General features: G+C 40.6%; 1 long non-coding RNA gene across 5 annotated transcripts in view; it reads left to right on the forward strand.

The window, feature by feature from the left end:
- Positions 1-211: 211 nt before the first annotated feature.
- The window catches only part of LOC148056414 (uncharacterized), a 179,698-nt gene continuing 163,117 nt past the window's right edge, over positions 212-16,792 (forward strand). For all 5 annotated transcript variants that reach the window (XR_015703347.1, XR_015703356.1, XR_015703351.1 and 2 more), the window contains exon 1: positions 212-381. This is a non-coding gene — a long non-coding RNA (uncharacterized LOC148056414). The remainder of the gene's footprint in view (positions 382-16,792) is intronic.

Consider the following 16,792-nt stretch of genomic DNA (forward strand, 5'->3'; position numbering starts at 1 on the left):
TGCCACATGTGAAAGGAACTGAGCTTGTGCTCCCCACCCAGGGTGCTGTGGAAATGCAAGACTGTCTCCTTAAGAAGAAATAGCTGCTCCACACAGGTGACACCAATTACCCGCAGCCCAGGCCCTGCCGAGCAGGAGGAAATTGCAAAGAGCTATAGCAATAAGGAGCTGGTGCTGGGGCAGCTGGGGGTATGTGACCTGAGGAGAAAGAAGTGAAGGAAATAGCCTTTGAACTCCAAATATAAGTGAAAGCAGAGCATTAGTTGCATGGGCAGCAATGCCTGGGCGAGTAAAACTCTCTCCGTGGTTGCAAGCTAGACCTAGAGGACAAAGGTGAAGCCTGAAATCAATGTTTCTTAATAAGACAGATGTTCTTCAAAGGTACGTCATTGCCTTTCCATGTTATATTTTTAGTTTAGTTTTGTGAGGCTGTCCTGCCAGGGAAGCTTTCCTCAGGTTTGTCCGGTGCTGTTGCTTGGTGCATCTGGTGATCCCTATTTCTGCTATGAAGTTTTTGGGATTTGCATGTGTGGCAGTGCTTCTCTTGTTCTTGTGGGGACTAACACTTACCAGAGTATTTGGAGAGAGAGAGAGACACTATCGTTTTATCCTGCTTTTGGTGTCAGGCTCCTTCTCCGTCTTGTTATGCTTTCCTAAAGGTCTCTGCTTCTGTGAACTGGCTGTCCCAAGACCATTTTCCTGGGTAGACTGTGTGTCATCTTCAGATTTATCAGTGCCGAATTTCATAAGCAATTATGCTTTTCTTTGTTTGGTTGAGGTTTTTTCCCGTGTAAGGGATGTGTCTTTGTGCAGCACATGGACGTTCAGATCTTAATTAAAGGGATTTTCAGTCACTGCTGCAACACAGGGAAATAAAACCAGAAATCACGTTCTACTGCTTTGCAAAATTGTGTTTATGTTATAAATCTTTACCTAATATTTCCCTTTTTGTGAACTGCACCTGGAGAGGGGCGGTTTGTGCTATTTAGCTTTATGTGTTGCAGCCAAAGCAGACAGGTAGCCCCTCCAGCAGCTCTGGTGAGTGCCTCAGAGGCAGAGGTGCTAACTGAAGCAGCTGAGGGTGATAACTAAAGCTAAGCAGTGTGACTATCCCTCCTCCACCTGAGCTCTCAGTAGCCAATTAATATTTGTTGAACCTGAGTGATGAGGCTCAGAGTGCAGCTCTGTGCTTAACAGGGAGGAGAAGAAGAAGAAGAAGAAGAAAAATTCTTCACAGCCACAGAAGCTATTTCAATCCCTTTTTGACAGAGCTCTTTTAATATGACACTCTTGTCTCCCTGGCAGAGATGGATCCTGCTAGCATGGAGGTGTATGTCGTGTTGTTAAGAGACTTTGTGACCTCAGCTCTGTTGTTATTATCCCAATAATTAATATGTCACTTACTTGGTACAACTTCACAATATAACTGGTTTTGCTGTGAATGAAATAAAGTCAACCCCAGAAGCAGGTTTCCACAGCCTCCAGATTTAAGCGTGGGTGGAGGGGAGAAATTTCTTGTCTTTTCCAAGCCTATGCTCAGAGAATGACTCTAATACCCAGTGGAAATGCTCTGTCAACAGAGAAAAACTAATGAAAAGGAAGAAGTTTTCAGGTATAGCAGGAGTCAGAGCTCTGTCAGCTTTCCAAAGCACTAGCTTGATTAGCCTCTTCCTTCCTGGTTGCCTACATAACAACATTTATTCATTTCATATAATGCTTCAGTGAAACTCATGAGTCCTCAAGCTAAATACCGGCATATGTGATCTCCACGTATTAATGTCCCCCTCTGGTTTGCATGTCACTAAAATACTGCAAACCTGCTGGGTCGTTGGGCTATACATATGTGAGGGAATGAATCGAAGAAAATAAACTGTGTGACAGCAATGTAATGAGGAAGCAGGCAATGATCAGTCTAATGGGAGGGTCAAAGACATAGCCCAATAAATAAAGGGGAGATGGAAGTGTCCCCATCAGCTAATATGGGCACATACTGTTATCTGTTTACCAGCTGAGCCCCTGCACAGCTGTGGGGGATCAGAGGGGTCTGTGTGCTATTGCCAGCTCTGCCAAGGGTGAGAGTAATCAGTCTGAGCTCCCAGTGCTCTGCTTCTCTGGCAGTCAGGCCCCTGACTTCTCTCTCTCTCATTTATCCTTACTGGAAAAGCAAGGAAACTAGTGCTTGAGAGGAAAGATAAGTTGCTTGCCTGTTTTTGTCTGAGCTTGCTTCCCATACCCTGTTGCAGGTCCAGCTTGCAACCTTGAGTAAATTGCTTGGGCAGTGATGTCCCTTTATGGATTTTGGCTGAGGGGTGTTAGGGACCAAGATTCACACTTCTTCCTCTTAAAACTGTGTTTAGTAGGGACCTTGGTTTCTAATATTAAAATTCTTTAAGTTTCTTGGAGTTTTGCCTCAGTGCACAGCGAATTCTCTTTGTGGTTGAGCTGGTTAGTGCCTAGCTTGGCTTCAGTCTTGTTACTGATGAAGCTGCTTTGCTGCCTTTTTCATTATAGGGGTATAAAAGTTAAGTGTTACAGTGATGTGATGAATTTTTTTTTTATTTTTGAGCTCCTCTTCCCCCAGTGCTTCAGATCCTCATCTGAAAGTGCAATAGTAGTTACCAACACAGCCGTCTTTTTGTGATATCTTAAGAAGTGGATGTACTTAGTACTATCTGTATACAAGATTATGAAGATGTAGCAAAATAAAAATATTGGTCTCTGCCTTTTACCTGCATTTCTTACAGTTGTTCTTCATTAGTTCTCATCATCCATCCTCTACTCCTGCTCCAGTTTGCATTCGTCCTTTTTAAATGTGGGAGAGAATTTCATATATAGGTTTTCAGGTAAGGGCTGGCACAGCGGTAGTGCCCCTTGAACGGATAGGTTCTTTAAGGAGTTTTGCACAGGACCTGAAATTTCATGTGGCGAGTGGAATGCTAGTCTTGCAAGATATGGGGGTTTTGTTGGTGTGTCATTTGTGTTGTCTTTTTTGTTGTTGTTGTTGTTTTTTAATTTTGTCTTTTCTGAGAAACAAGGTCTATGTAAAGCTTTGTTCATGTAAGTTGGCTGTGCACAGTACATGTGTGGATTTAGTCTTAACGTGGGTGTATCTACACTGGTGTGTAATGTGGACTATCTTTATACCTTCCACTTTATAAGGAGAAGTCATATTGACCAAGAGCTAGAAATGCCTATAAAATTGTTTTCCAAATTTCCTTGCCTCTTAGCTTTATTATGATAACAGTGTAAACAAAATGGTCCTGAACTTCCAGTCGCTGATTTCGTCGTTGTTGACTTCAGCGTATTTTTAAAGTGTTTAAGGCACCTAGACGGAGGTTGAAATTTTAGGCAAAAGATTGTTATCCCTTTGCTACAAAATATGGGCAGCTAGAGTTTGTGTGTGCTGCAGAAATGAGCAGTACTGACTGTGCCATGAGCTGCAAGTGCTTTGCCTGGCGTCAGCTACCTTGAGATGACATTGTGGGATTTTCTTTCTGTCCCATGTTGACTTGCACATAAACACTTTCAGACAATGTTTGTGTAGAACTGGAAGAGTAATGAATTAGAAGTGTCAATTCACTTCCACAGTTGTTAAGGGTTAATGATAACCATGTTATTGCTGTGATATTCTTATTAAAAAGACTAAGAAATGTGGATGGTTTCATTTTGCACTCTCTGGGTACATTTATGAGATGAGATGTGTGATAGCAGAGAAAATTGTAGCAGGTAATTTACCAATTTGCCTATTTCTATTTTTAGACGCTCCTATTTTTCTTGTAATGTTATCTAGTATCTCCTACCATTATTGGGTCCTTATTTTACATGTGCGCATACACACACACACACGTACATATGCACTCGGTAGATAATGCATGAACCCAAGATCTGGCAGCAAAACACAACAAAAAAAGCAAAGGGACCATGGTCTCTGACTCACAGGAAGGAAACTGATGTTCAGTGAGAACAAATCAGTTGATGTAGCAATTTCCAAAAGTGGTATACTCCCAGCATACACCAGTACAATTTCTGTACTTTGGAGTTTGAGGTTTTGTATGTATGCTTGAACTTTGTAGCATCTTAATCTGAATTGTTCCTAAGAGGAGAATAATTGCAGCATCTAGCTATGATGATAATGGGCTTTATAGAAGTACCTCAATGAAAAAGTAGATCCCATATACTGTGATGGTATCATCTGAGGTCATCTGAAGGTTGAATAAATGAGAGAATCTGCATTAAAGGGGGTAGGATGTGTCAGAGATGAAATAGAAAAAAAAAATTGAAATTTTATGGAAATAAGATGGATGATGTGGCAAGGGATGCAGGGCATACCCCATAGGTCACTAACCAAGAACAAATTTCCTTTCCTCTTGTATTCAAGTTACACATGAGAGCTTTTTGCAGTCAGACTGCTGCCCAGTATTTTTGTTTCTTCTGTGTGTTCCATTTGGATGTCAATGTCTAATTAACTTGATGATGCCAGGTAATCTACTCTGGCCAAGGAGAGCACAGCACAGAATAAATCAGGGAAGAACAGAAACTGATGGTGTCCTTTGTGTGCTTTCAGTCCTAGGCTGACTGCAGGTGCTCTTAGCTGCCACATTTTCTTGCTTGGGGAACTTGTTTAGCATAGACAGTCCTTCAGGTTTTCTAATTTATATAAAGGGGCCATATCATGTTGCAGGATACTTAAGATTAAAACCTTCAAAGGAAGCCACCAGATTAATGGTAACGCATCTCAATATTAAGGGGATCAGCTTCATGATGCAAATGTGAAGGTGAGACACAAAAATGATTTGGCAGGACCTGTGGTGAAGGAATGAGCGCAATTTTTTTTTTTTTTTTTTGAGTCAGTGTCTGAGCTTTAACCATGCTAGTGCTGCTCTTCTCCACAAACAGCACATACAAGCAGTCTTGTGAAACCATTTGCTTCATATCATGTACTCGCACCCCACTTATGAGTGCCATGCAACAGAAAGGCAAAACAAGCGTATTTTTAAACCACCAAGAAAAAATTTGTTGAAATATACAAAGCTCTTGAAAACAAATCTGTTATATGGGAGTAAAAGCCATTAAATCAATGCTCTGCTCTTCTGTTTAGTAATTTCTATATATCTTGTACTGATACAGAGATAAACATGATTTTAAAAGCCAACGGATTCATGAACGTTGTGTGACAACCCAAAATATCTGTATATTACAAAAAGATAATCAACAGATCGATAAGCCTGCCTGAAACAGTTGTCTTGCAGTAGTATTGAATTTTATTTTTAGCACCAGTCAGTGTTTTCTGAAGGGATGTTTTTCCAGTAAAGCAGAGTTGTGTCATAACCAGTTGTCAGGCCACTGCTTTTTATGACTAAGGAAGAAGAAAGATCTGGTCTGATTGTATCTCCTAATTAGCAGGGAACTTGATCTGAGTCCAGAGCTTATTCACAGGAGGCCAGCCAGGCTGCCTGAATGGAGAAATTACACATCTCAAATGACCTTGGATCCATACCATGCTTCTAGTGACCCTAGTCTCCCCTGCCTTCAGCTGTGCTGAAGGAGAGCTGCACCATATGGTGGAGAAGTGCTGTGGAGAGAAGGTGTCAGCTGATGACTAAGAATTGCTTTTTAATTCTGGCTCTAGACAAGAGAAAACAGAGGGGAGGGTGCAATCCTTTAACTCTGGCTTCGTTTTTACACATTCTCCAATTTGGATCTCTTCTTTCCATCCTTCAAAAGCATCCAAGGAGGTGGAGGACAGATTAGCACATGCAGTTGCTGATTGCTTGAGTTCATTAGAAAATGCATGTGCTGTAACCCACAGTGATTTGTCCATGCAATGGCATTGGTTGAAACGTTGCAGAGTTGATAGAAATCAAAACAATGTTGACTTTGAGTCTGTTTTTAACGCTGATACCTAATTTAAATAAATACCAGATGGGACAGAGGCAATTTGTCTACGTAATTACGTTATACCCACTCGCACAATGCTGTACTGTGGCTTCAGCAAAGATATGCGTGGAAGCATCCAGCAGCTGGGATGCTTCCACAGCAAGGAGAGGTGAGGCAATACCAGCCAAAGTGGGAACAGAGGGAGAAAGATGGTTCACTCCATGCCCAGGATTTTGGTACAGCCTGGAGAAGCTTTTGAATGTCTAGGAATAATTAAAATTAATGCAAGAAATATGCACGTAAAAATAAACGCTTGGCTAAAAATTACGCTTAGCTGTGAAATTTAAAGTACTTCTGCAAACGCCAAAAGAAGTGGCTGAGAGCTTCTGGTGCCTTTATTTTATAGAAGTGGAAACGGAAAAGGGAGTTCAACATAAATTGAGAAAGGACATTTAATTAGTAAAAAATCCAACCAGTAGCAAATCAGTCCAGCTAATGTATTTGAGATTTCTTACTTGGAAACATCAACTATCATAGAAATTTCATTAAACATGATTAGTTTAATTATTTTGTCCTCAGTGAAGAGTGCTAATTAACTTGGCTATGATAAATATGCATCTGCATATAATTTTGAAATCCCAACAGATCCTAATTATTCTTAAAGTCTGAGGCGTAGACCTTGCTATAATAGTCTTTTTTTAAAGTAAAGATTTCTTCAAGGGTACCAGTGATTTCAAAGGTGAGTAATTTTTTTCTTGTGAAAAAAAGGAGGCAATTTTTGATCAAAATCTGAGTTGAAATTATGAGGGCTCTGAAAATAACCTTGAAGAGTGTATCTTGTTCCTAGCCATGGATTCTGCCTATGAATTGAAGCCAAATGAAAATCTGCAAAGGGAGATTGGTTAACGGCTAACCATTGTAGCAGCTTTGAATATGTAATCAGTTTGTATACAAGAATAGCATTACTTACACTTGAAGGTAAAAAGGAACAATATATGGCAAACCCTCTTAAGCATCCCTCAGGCCTGAATATGGGGCCATTGTCTTGTAATCACAATGGAGTGAAGACGATCCTCCCAAATCATTTTAAAATCCTACATGCGTGCTGTTTCTGGCGACTTGGAGTTCGTGATCTCCCTGACTATTGACTAGATCTATGACTCTCTTGAAGACTGAGTCGGGGGGGGGGGGGGAGGGGCGGGGAGAAGAGATTTCTCTGAAAACTTTTTATTTTGAGCGTCTCTCTGGTTTTACTGCCTAGGAAACTTTTACTAGAACAAGCCTTTCTGCATTCCGATAGATGGGCTAATGATACTATTGGATTATCTGGTCTACAGTTTCCTTTCTTGGCTTCTTGACAAGTGTAATTATAAATTGAAGTAGATGCAATTCCTTGATGTAAGAATGAAGTTAAGGTTTGCTAATTAAAAATGGAGTCAGTATAAGTGTGCAAAGCTGTTTCATAGATTTGCTTGGGTTTTTTTATTATTCAAATCTCTTTGTGTCAGGATATGTTACATTCTAATCCTTGACCCTGTCAGCTAATCAAACAAAAGCATGCCTGTCTTCTAATTAACAAAATAATTTCCCTTGTGGATACAGATGTTCCTATAAATCTAAGATAAACATCACTGCAATTAAAGCGCAGTTCAAGTTTCTGAAATTTATTTTGGAATACCAAAATGCCATAGTATTAAGTGTTTGAGGAACTGTTACTTAATCACTCAAATGATTCATGCTTTTTTTTGTAGTAAAAAGGAGTGTTTTGCATAAGTTTTAGTATCGATATTAAAAATAGTGCTTTGGCCACATTGTGGCCAGGAAATACTCTCTGTCCTCAAAATGAGATAATTATAAGCTGAAAAATATAAGATGAGTCTGATTTTTGTCAATGATCTATCACTAGAGCCTCTTAAAGTTCCAATAATACAAGGGACACGAAAAGCAAAAAGGATATAAGTGCCTCGACTTACAATGGTAATGAGTACAACAGTTTGCTGGAGTAGCTGTAAATCAAGTGTACTGTAGCTATAAAAAACCCATAAGACGTTTGGATGTGATCCTGGACTGCTTCTGCAATATAGAAGCTGTGCATACAAATGAGAAGTCATCCATATTGTATTATGGGGAGGACTGCATTATTGAAACTGGAAAGATTATAATAGGAAGTTGTTTTTGGAAAACTACTGAAGCTGAGCTTCATCGTGTTGGTGCCAATGTAGGGCAATTATGTTTGGGACAACATCAGTATCAGTTAAATGGAGGAAATGCAATAAGGAAGGAATATGTGATCATTAGGAGTATAAATTAAATTCTGTGGATTAGAGGACTGTATATTTTAACTTCATTTTAGCCTGATTTCCCCCCCCCCTTATTTATTTCACTTTATGCTTTATTATTTTTAACCTTTTTTTTTTTCTTTCTCATGGTCTGGCTAATGCTTATGACACCTTCATCCTGCATACTGAACTTAATAGAATTCTTTAAACAAAGAAAGCTCTTAGAGTAGACATTCAAAAATCAATGTACCATATATAATGCTGAAAATGAAGGAAGATGGACAGTGCTGAGACTGAACAGATTGCTACAAACTCACCTGAAAACAAATTCTTTCAGGAAAAATATTCCTATAGATTAGGGTAACGCCTGGGACTCAGAGGACCTCCATTCTGTTCCTGACACTGTCATGTCTTTGTTCTTTGCCTGTAAAAGCAGAAAACCCTTCTTTCCTCTTCCCTGATGCCTACATACGCCTTCTCTTTCTAAGTCTTTAATCATTTTTAAGTGGGGTCTGGTTTTCACAGTGCAGTGCACTTAATTAGCATTCTGATTGCATTTGGAGTCTAGGTGTTAATTCTAGTGTGTGCATTATTGTGACAGCATTTAGTATTGCCACTTGTTATGGTAATATTAATGGATTTTCTCACCTGAGCATTATGTTGAGATAAGGCTGGGACTGCACATACGTAGTCTTGTCTGGGACGATCTGTTCCATAGTGGCCACAGGCTAGATCTACTGGGGAAAAAACCTATAAATAGGAGCATGGTGGCCTGGATTCTGTCCTCGTCTGTGCCCCGCTCTGTGACCTGGCAGGCTGGTTCCCTGGTGATGTGCCTCAGTTTCTCAGCATGTGGGTGCAGAATCATAGTTCTCATGGGATGCGAGACCTGGATATTTGCTAAGTGTCTTGAGCCCTGAAAGAAGATTCCTTAAAACATGATGAATTGGTAGGAGCTGCCTTATCTTCCAGAGACCAGTTAAGTGTCATAGGTGCTTTGAATAAACTTTTTATTTTCTTCTAGTTTTTTAATAAAATGAAAAAAATCTATTAAGAGAAGGAGACACTAGGAAAAAGTTGGAAGTTTGAATGTAGGTGACAGGAGTTTGACTTGAATGTGTTTATAAATTAAACATTCATAAGCCATTGCAGTGCTGAATGGTGAGAGATCACACAGACATGCAATCCCTGTCAGAGAAGTCCAGGAAGAAATCGGCACATGCAGCCCTAGAGAGGGAAAGTAGAAAAAACTGTTGTCTTGGGAGTTTTCATCTAGCTTTCTTGTAAGTTATTATGCTGTTTCTTAAATGCCTTAGCCAAGAGAATGCCCCCTGTTGTATTAAACTGCACAAGTACGTCTTACTAAGCAGTTCCGGACTTTGGAAACTTTTTTTTTTTTTAAGTAAAAGAAAGGGAGTGTCGTGGGGAGGGTGGACAAAGGCTAAAAACGGTCTTGCAAAAGCGCTGTAGCAGGTGAGTAGCAGAGATGACGCTATCTCCATTGAGCCACACTGCCTCCATGGGTTTGGCTGCCGCTTTTGATAGATGCGGGAATGCATCATATAGCTGCCCAGGCCTTCTCTGCAGCTTGGTCCAATGATGTCCTAAGGGATCCCCCCCAGAAGCTATGAGTTTGTTTATTGTCAGTTATTGGTAGTCTTTGCATGGAGGATGGGCAGCAGTACTGCATCACCATCAGCACCAGACTGAATGTTGGATTGCCTATAGCAACGTGCTGCTCTGGAGTACATCTGTGTTTGCGAATGGCTTAGGCATTGGGTCATAGGGCAGATTTATAACACAAACGCATGGGCAGTTTAACATAAACCAGCATAGCTGAAAGAGGGTAATTGTGAAAGAACAACTGTAGTCTTTCACCATCTTCAGACCGTTCAGCCCCAGGGAGTTCAGAGCCCAAGGAGGCAGGACAGGGTAGTAGGTAATAATTGTTCTCCCTCCACTCTCCCTTGGTCTGGCTCTTGCCAGGAAGATTTGCTGTCCGAAAGAACTGATCCATTAAAACTCAGTGCAAGAAGGACCTTATGCACTGGGTTTATCCTTATTGCATCTTTGTACTGCTGAGACAAATGTTTGGAGGCTACAGTCCTGTCTTTTTCCCCTTAGTGCTTCTTCCCATAGCACGCTTCTCTATAGCAAGCAATAATAATCCAGAGTTTTGGTGAGTCTTGTAATATAGTGACCATTTTCTTACCTCGGGGACTAGGCGGGAAATTTGCGTTTAGAACCATCTGTTCATAAACCAGTGGTGATCTATTGGTCATTCAAGTTCAAGAGTTGCGTGAGCAAATGTGTTAATGCGCAAATGCAGTATTTACTGCAATGCCCGTTTGCTGTTGGTACCAGTTAGCCAGTGAGGGGGTCACTTCTTTTATTTTTACTGTATCTAATACCCTTGCAGTCCTCCAAGTCAGGTAAGGTTATTTTTGACTCTATTTTTTAGTCTGATCTGATTTTAAAAGTTGTCTTGACGGTGGAAATTCACACTATCCATCCAGAAACCCACCCAACCCTAGCTGATTATTTTTTCAACACATGCAGACAACTAAACCAGCCATTTAAATGCAATTGAATGTTCAATTCATAGATTAGTATGTCAAAAAGTAATTGTTAGAACATGTTCCTGTTATATGAGGTAATGTGAGTCTAATTTGATTTAACCATTAAGCCTCCCTTTTCCTGAAATGCTGGCTTTTGAATCTTTTTAACTTCTCACGTTTGGAAAATGCCAATAGACAAAAGCTTGCACTTTAGAGTGGGACATGTGAAAATATCAGGTAGGTGATAAATCTGTTGGGCTCTTTAGCAGCTTTATTGATTTTTTTTTTTTTTTTTGGTCTGGTGATATTTCTGTCAGGAAGACACATCTAATCCAACTTAAAGTGGTGTTACATAGAGCCCTAGCAAAAATAATCAGAAATTCCTTATCTGCAATAAGTATATTTATGTACTGTGCTATGCAGTTTGGGTACTGTTCTCTTCATTACATTGGAGTGCCGAAATACCACCCTGTTCCCCAGAGGCTGCGTGAATGTTATTGGTATGTTTATTTGCTCTTTCCATATACATGGCACCCGCGGTGATTAATGGAAACCGTATACATTAAAACCCACAAAACACTAATTCCCAGATGAGTGGAACATCCCGGAATTGACATCAGAGGGCCAAATTCCTCTCATAATCTTATTTTATAGATATTCCCATTGATTTCCTCCTGTTTGGTGGAGACAAAAAGAGAGCTGAGATCTAGCCACTATGAAAGTGCCCAGAAGCAGCGTAGGGGTAGCTAAACTCCCCAGATTGTGTCATAAACTTTCAAGAGAGTTGTCTTCAGGCTTTCTCTAACTTCTAATACTGGCTCCAGCCCTCCTGGGGCTGGCAGGTAACAGCAGGGTTTTCTTTTACATTTTGTTCTCCTGTGACACTGGTGGTTTTATTCCTCCATCAGATGTTGTTTGAGCCCAATGGATGTAGAGCAAGTGCCACCAGTGGGCAAGAGCACGTCACAGTTTCTTTCCCTTGTGAACCCAGGCAGTGATGGCAGGCGTGCAAGGAACAACAGAGTTGAGTCCCTGGGGGGCAACATGATAGTACAGGTCAGGATCTTCTCAGGCTTGATGCTGGGCAAAAGCAGGCAGAGTTGATTTCTGGAAGCCGCTATAATGGTAATATCAAGTTCATAAATTCCAGTCTACTTAGCACGCTCTGTCGTTTTTTGCTCATTGTTAGTTGAGTAGCTGATTGGCTCTAACAGTTAGACAAGCTCTAATTCAGTCTGTGTTGTATCTGACAGAATTCTTTCTTCCATCTGGGTATTCTTTAACGGAAAATATCAGCTTATCTCTTTCTTTCAAATTCCATTGATATTATTTACTACTTGAAATAGTATTAAGTCTCCTGGGCCTCCTTATTTTCATGCTAGAGCTAGTTGGCAAGGATGGATACCTGTCATGACTTAACACACACATCAAAATAAAATTAAATGGGAACTTTGCCATTTGTCAGTAACAGAAACTATTGAACGTGGAGTCATTCTCCTATACGGTTTAAGAAAAAAAAAAAAAAAAGGGGAAAAAGAAAGCTCTCATCTGCTAGAGTACATAAAAGAAAGTGTTATTAAAAATGTTGAAGCTTCATCCTTCTTGCTGTCACTTCTGAAGCGGGCCAGAACAAAGCTGGCGTCTCAGCAGTGGAGGTGGATACACGCAGAGGGACCGCAGCCAGTGCGGCGTGTGCCTGACTGATGTGCGCCCACACCACGTTAGCTTGCTCAGTGGAGCCGCTCTGAGTGTGGGCTTTGGTCAGGATACTGCCCGCTGAATCCTGATCTCTTAGAAATACTGATTTCTCCAGACTGAACCTTCAGTGTATGTGAGCAAAAATAATTAGACAAATTAAGGGAGCAGCAACAGAGCTACTTTGAAAGGAACTTGAATAAGGACATTACATGGCCTTTCTAAAAATAAATAACTGGGGAGGGAATCTTTTGGGCAGTTATGTATAAACTCTTTATCACTGAGAGGTTATAGGTGTTCTCTTTGCAATGGTGATTGTAAGGAGAAACAAAAATGGGATTAGGACTACCAAATTACTGTATAAACTGCAGAAGCTGAAATATTGTGAGCAAGTACATGTAATGTGTCCAAATCCTGAAGAATATGGCAAATGTACTATAAAGAGGAAAGTCTAGAATCTCAGCAGCGAAAACTGAGAAAGAAGGGAGGGAAAGGTAGTGTTTATCCTAGAAAATAAGCCATTTAGGGGAGAAAAAACTTAGAGTCGTTCTTCAGAGAGGCCTGTTACACACAGAAACAGTATAAAAGTACAAAAATACACATTAAAATAATTGATACATAGACAGTGAGCAAATATCCACTCCCAAAAATGTTAGTCTGCTATTTGAATGTCCTCTTTTGCAGTGAGCTGAATGTTGATGAAAACTGGAACATAAATCTAGGGGAAACGTGCGAGAGAAGGAAAGAATGCAATGCATTTACTCAATTTATTTGAAACCTGATAATGATAGCGGATGGTTCTCCCTGAGATGCTATTGGTAAAGCAAAGGAAGTGCCAAAATTATTCTGTATAAGTGACTTGCAGCTTTGGATTCACAACCCTCGTCCTTCTCTCTGATGTGCGCAGGATACGGTGAGCTGCTCATCACTTAAACCTGCGATAGCAAGGCTGAGGGCGTTTCTGAGGCAGACACTTTCAGTCAAAACTTACTGTGCTTTACATAAAATCCCTGGGTGAATTTCCGGACATCACATTAAATGTTTATCAAAGCTGATCTGTGACTACGGTACTTGTGTGGTCCCTAACACTCTAGAAGTGGCTCCTGTTGTGTTTAATCTTCCCAAGCCTGTGAAAAAGAGAAGCATTATCAGCTTTTTTTTTTTTTTTTTTCTTCTTATTGATGAAGGATCTGTAATGTCCCTTGAGCATTTTAGGGAAGCTCAATCTGCAAATGAACCTGATTATTGCTACGCCAAGCAGCGCGGTGCCTAATGTCAGGCACGGCTCCGGAGTCTTTGACACCCGGTTCCTCTAGGCAGGATGGAGGTGGAGGGAGGTCCCCTGGGGTGATGTACAGTGCGTGGAAAGAACTCGGCATCTTGGTACGGAACTGCTGAGCAGTGTGCCCAAAATGTGACCCAGAGGCAGAATACTCCTATAGTGCTAATGACAGAGAAAGAGTGTTTCTGAGAGTTAGGGAGCCTTGATTTTGCCCAATACCTGGGTAAATACCCAATTTCAAGCCTACTACAATGTGAAGCAAGGTTGTTGATGTGTGGTAGCTGTTTGCAGCACTGAGGACGTTTTTGCTGAAAAACAGAGCCCTCTTCTGTTAGCTGGCACTAATACAAGAGATTATACCTTCTTTGTGCATCAGCAATTAGATGGAAGCATGTTCACAAACACTGAGAAGTCATCCATCATCAGGCAATGATGCACATATACCCTAATGCATGGCAGAAGTTCTATTATTTATCCATTAGCTCATCCAAGAATCTATCCCTTTCCCTCAGTATTCAATGCCAATATTTTTGGTGTTACTGTTTGTTTTGCAAGAAGCTCAGACTGTGCCTATCCTTTTATGAATTTGAATTGTTAATGTGAACACTTGAGCTCATTATAACTCTGAAATGTTTCCTTTGTTACCAGTAACTGACAAACCTGTGCACACTGCTCAAAAACCAGCAAGCGCTATTTCTAGGATTGTATTTTGTTCACTGCTGTGCACAACAATATGCTCTTGCCTTCACTAATGAAGTTTTTCTTTAATGAACACAATTAGAGCTAGGCAAACAATGCAAAAATATTTTCCATGAATATTCATCCAGAGTCTTAAATGAATTCCCTTCAGTTATGTTTGCACCCGTTCATTGTCCTCTGTTAGTGAAATTTTCCAAGATTCAATCTTTGATGCTTGAGTAATGAGGGGGGAAATTAAGTTTCAGCTCAGGGGTTACCCTGCTGATGTTGTCTAACTTGTTATTTCCTACTGGTACTTGCATTTCTGCAAGAATATTTGGGTGGGGAAGTGGCGTTGGACAAAAGATTTACTTCTGGCTACTGTAACAATGAGTTTGGAGGTGAGACCCAGGCAACACAGAGCCAAAAGCAGGAATTTCTGGAGGAGAAAAGAGGGTGAAGAGGTAGGTACAACTGGTTACTCCAATGGGGGGACAGCAGCTGCTGAGGACAGGGCTTCTGCGAAGGTGTTTGGGTTTTTTTTCTTTTTTCTTTTTTTTTTTTTTTTTGGTCTTTTAACAGCCAGTTCAAGAACTTTAGGTACTGTTGTTGCTGAACAGAACCCTGATCAATGCACAGAGTACATGGAGAAGTAGTACTTGAGATTTCAGTATTTAAATAGCAAAATAAAACTTCAAACTTCTGGGAAATGCCACTGAATAATCCCGGACAGCGAAGAAAGCTGAGGGGTTAATGATCTGTTTTTAGATGTTTTCCTGAAAAGAAAAGCAGCAGCAATTAAATCAATTATAAACTCTTTGCTAAATTCTAATTACATTTAGCAGTGTGAAAGAACTCGGAGCCTCTGCTGAGGATTGCAGGTGGGTTGTGGAACCTTTCATGTGTACAAGCGTTGGTGCAGGCATCTCCTTTGGGATCATCTGAAGTCTCAAATCATGCCAAGGCTACGTGGTGGTCTGTGTGAAGCCCCCAGTCAGTCCGTGGTCAGTGAGGATCTGTCTGCATCAGGGGAGAGGCAACTGCTATAGCTGATGTTAGTGCTCAGATTCTAAAGGAATCTCCAAATGAGGCAGATGTTACCCAGAAATTACAGGAGTTGTTCTTTTTCCTCTTCTCATTCCCCTCCTCAAAGCACAAATCACAGCTTCAATGTTAAATTTCCATGAAATTTCAGTGGTGAAATGGGTTTTCTTTTAAATTCTTCCTCCTTAATTTCCCCCAAAGTTTCCTGTTCCCAAAGTTTACCCTAGGCTGCTCAGAAGCTTCCTGATCAGGAGGAGTCTAAACTCACTTCATGCCTGTACTGTAAAAGTTCAGTGGTTAAATCAGAAAAAGAATAGATACAGTAATCAATGAAAAGAGGTTTCCTGGCCAGTTTCTCTAGTATGTTCCATAAAGACAATTTAACAAAGCAAAACTGTCAAACATTTGCAAGGCAAGTGGTCACTGGTTGATGCCCAAATCAATTCCATTTTTAGAGCTTGAGGGCTTGGGATAGGGAGAAATACTGAAAGATAAATGTGAAGACCTAGCTATAAATAGAGAGCTGTTATCTTGAGGGCTTTAGGAATTAAAGCTTAAAGCCAACCAGCTGATGTATAAGCCAGGTGTGTAAAAGCAGATTATTATGCATTTCATACAGAAATCTTCCACAAGTTCATTTCAAGTTATAAACCATTTGGTTTTTTTCATTCCTACATAGTTTCTCCCAGTCCTCAAGTTTGGAGACATTCAATAAGTGTGACATGAGAAAAAGATCTGTTATTTTGCATGGTGTGGTAACTGAAGAGAAATAGAAGAGCCTCTATGGAGCAAAGCTTGAGATAGTTTTAGATTTCAAGGTACACAGCTGCAGAAATCTTTTTACTGCAGAGAAATTATTAAAATGAAAAAGCCTTAAAGTATTCAAAGGACACTGCTTAATATCGCGGTATTTGGTTGTGGTTAAACTAGCCACTTTTTTTTGTTGTTCATTATCTAACTACGTGGAAGCGTGTGTTTAAATCAAAAAGACTATTGTAATCACTTCTAAGCGTTACTTAGATTACAACCTTGACACAAGTTGGCTTCATGTTAAAAGCTGCTGCACGGTGCGCTCTCCTCGGTGAGCTGATTGCAGGGCAACACCTGAAGTCTGCTCAAGGTATAATAGTTATGAGGGCATATGTTGTATATGGTGGTGGGGGAGGAGGGGGCCACAGGAAAGCATGGCTTAATCTCCTGTTTGCTCATGTAAATCAAACATTTTTGCGAGGAGCACCAGGAGAGGAGGCAGTGTAGCTGCAGCTGGAGGGGGCGTGTTGGAAGTGGAAGGGTGGGTGTTGTGGAAAAGGGAGATGCGCTGTCTACACCTGCGGGCCTGAACGTAATGGAGCACTTAAGCACGTGTTTCAGTTCATTCC

The sequence above is a fragment of the Nipponia nippon genome, unplaced genomic scaffold (genome assembly GCF_047370975.1).
Source record: "Nipponia nippon isolate SJK-2023a ecotype South Korea unplaced genomic scaffold, ASM4737097v1 scaffold_14, whole genome shotgun sequence".
Lineage (NCBI taxonomy): Eukaryota > Metazoa > Chordata > Aves > Pelecaniformes > Threskiornithidae > Nipponia > Nipponia nippon.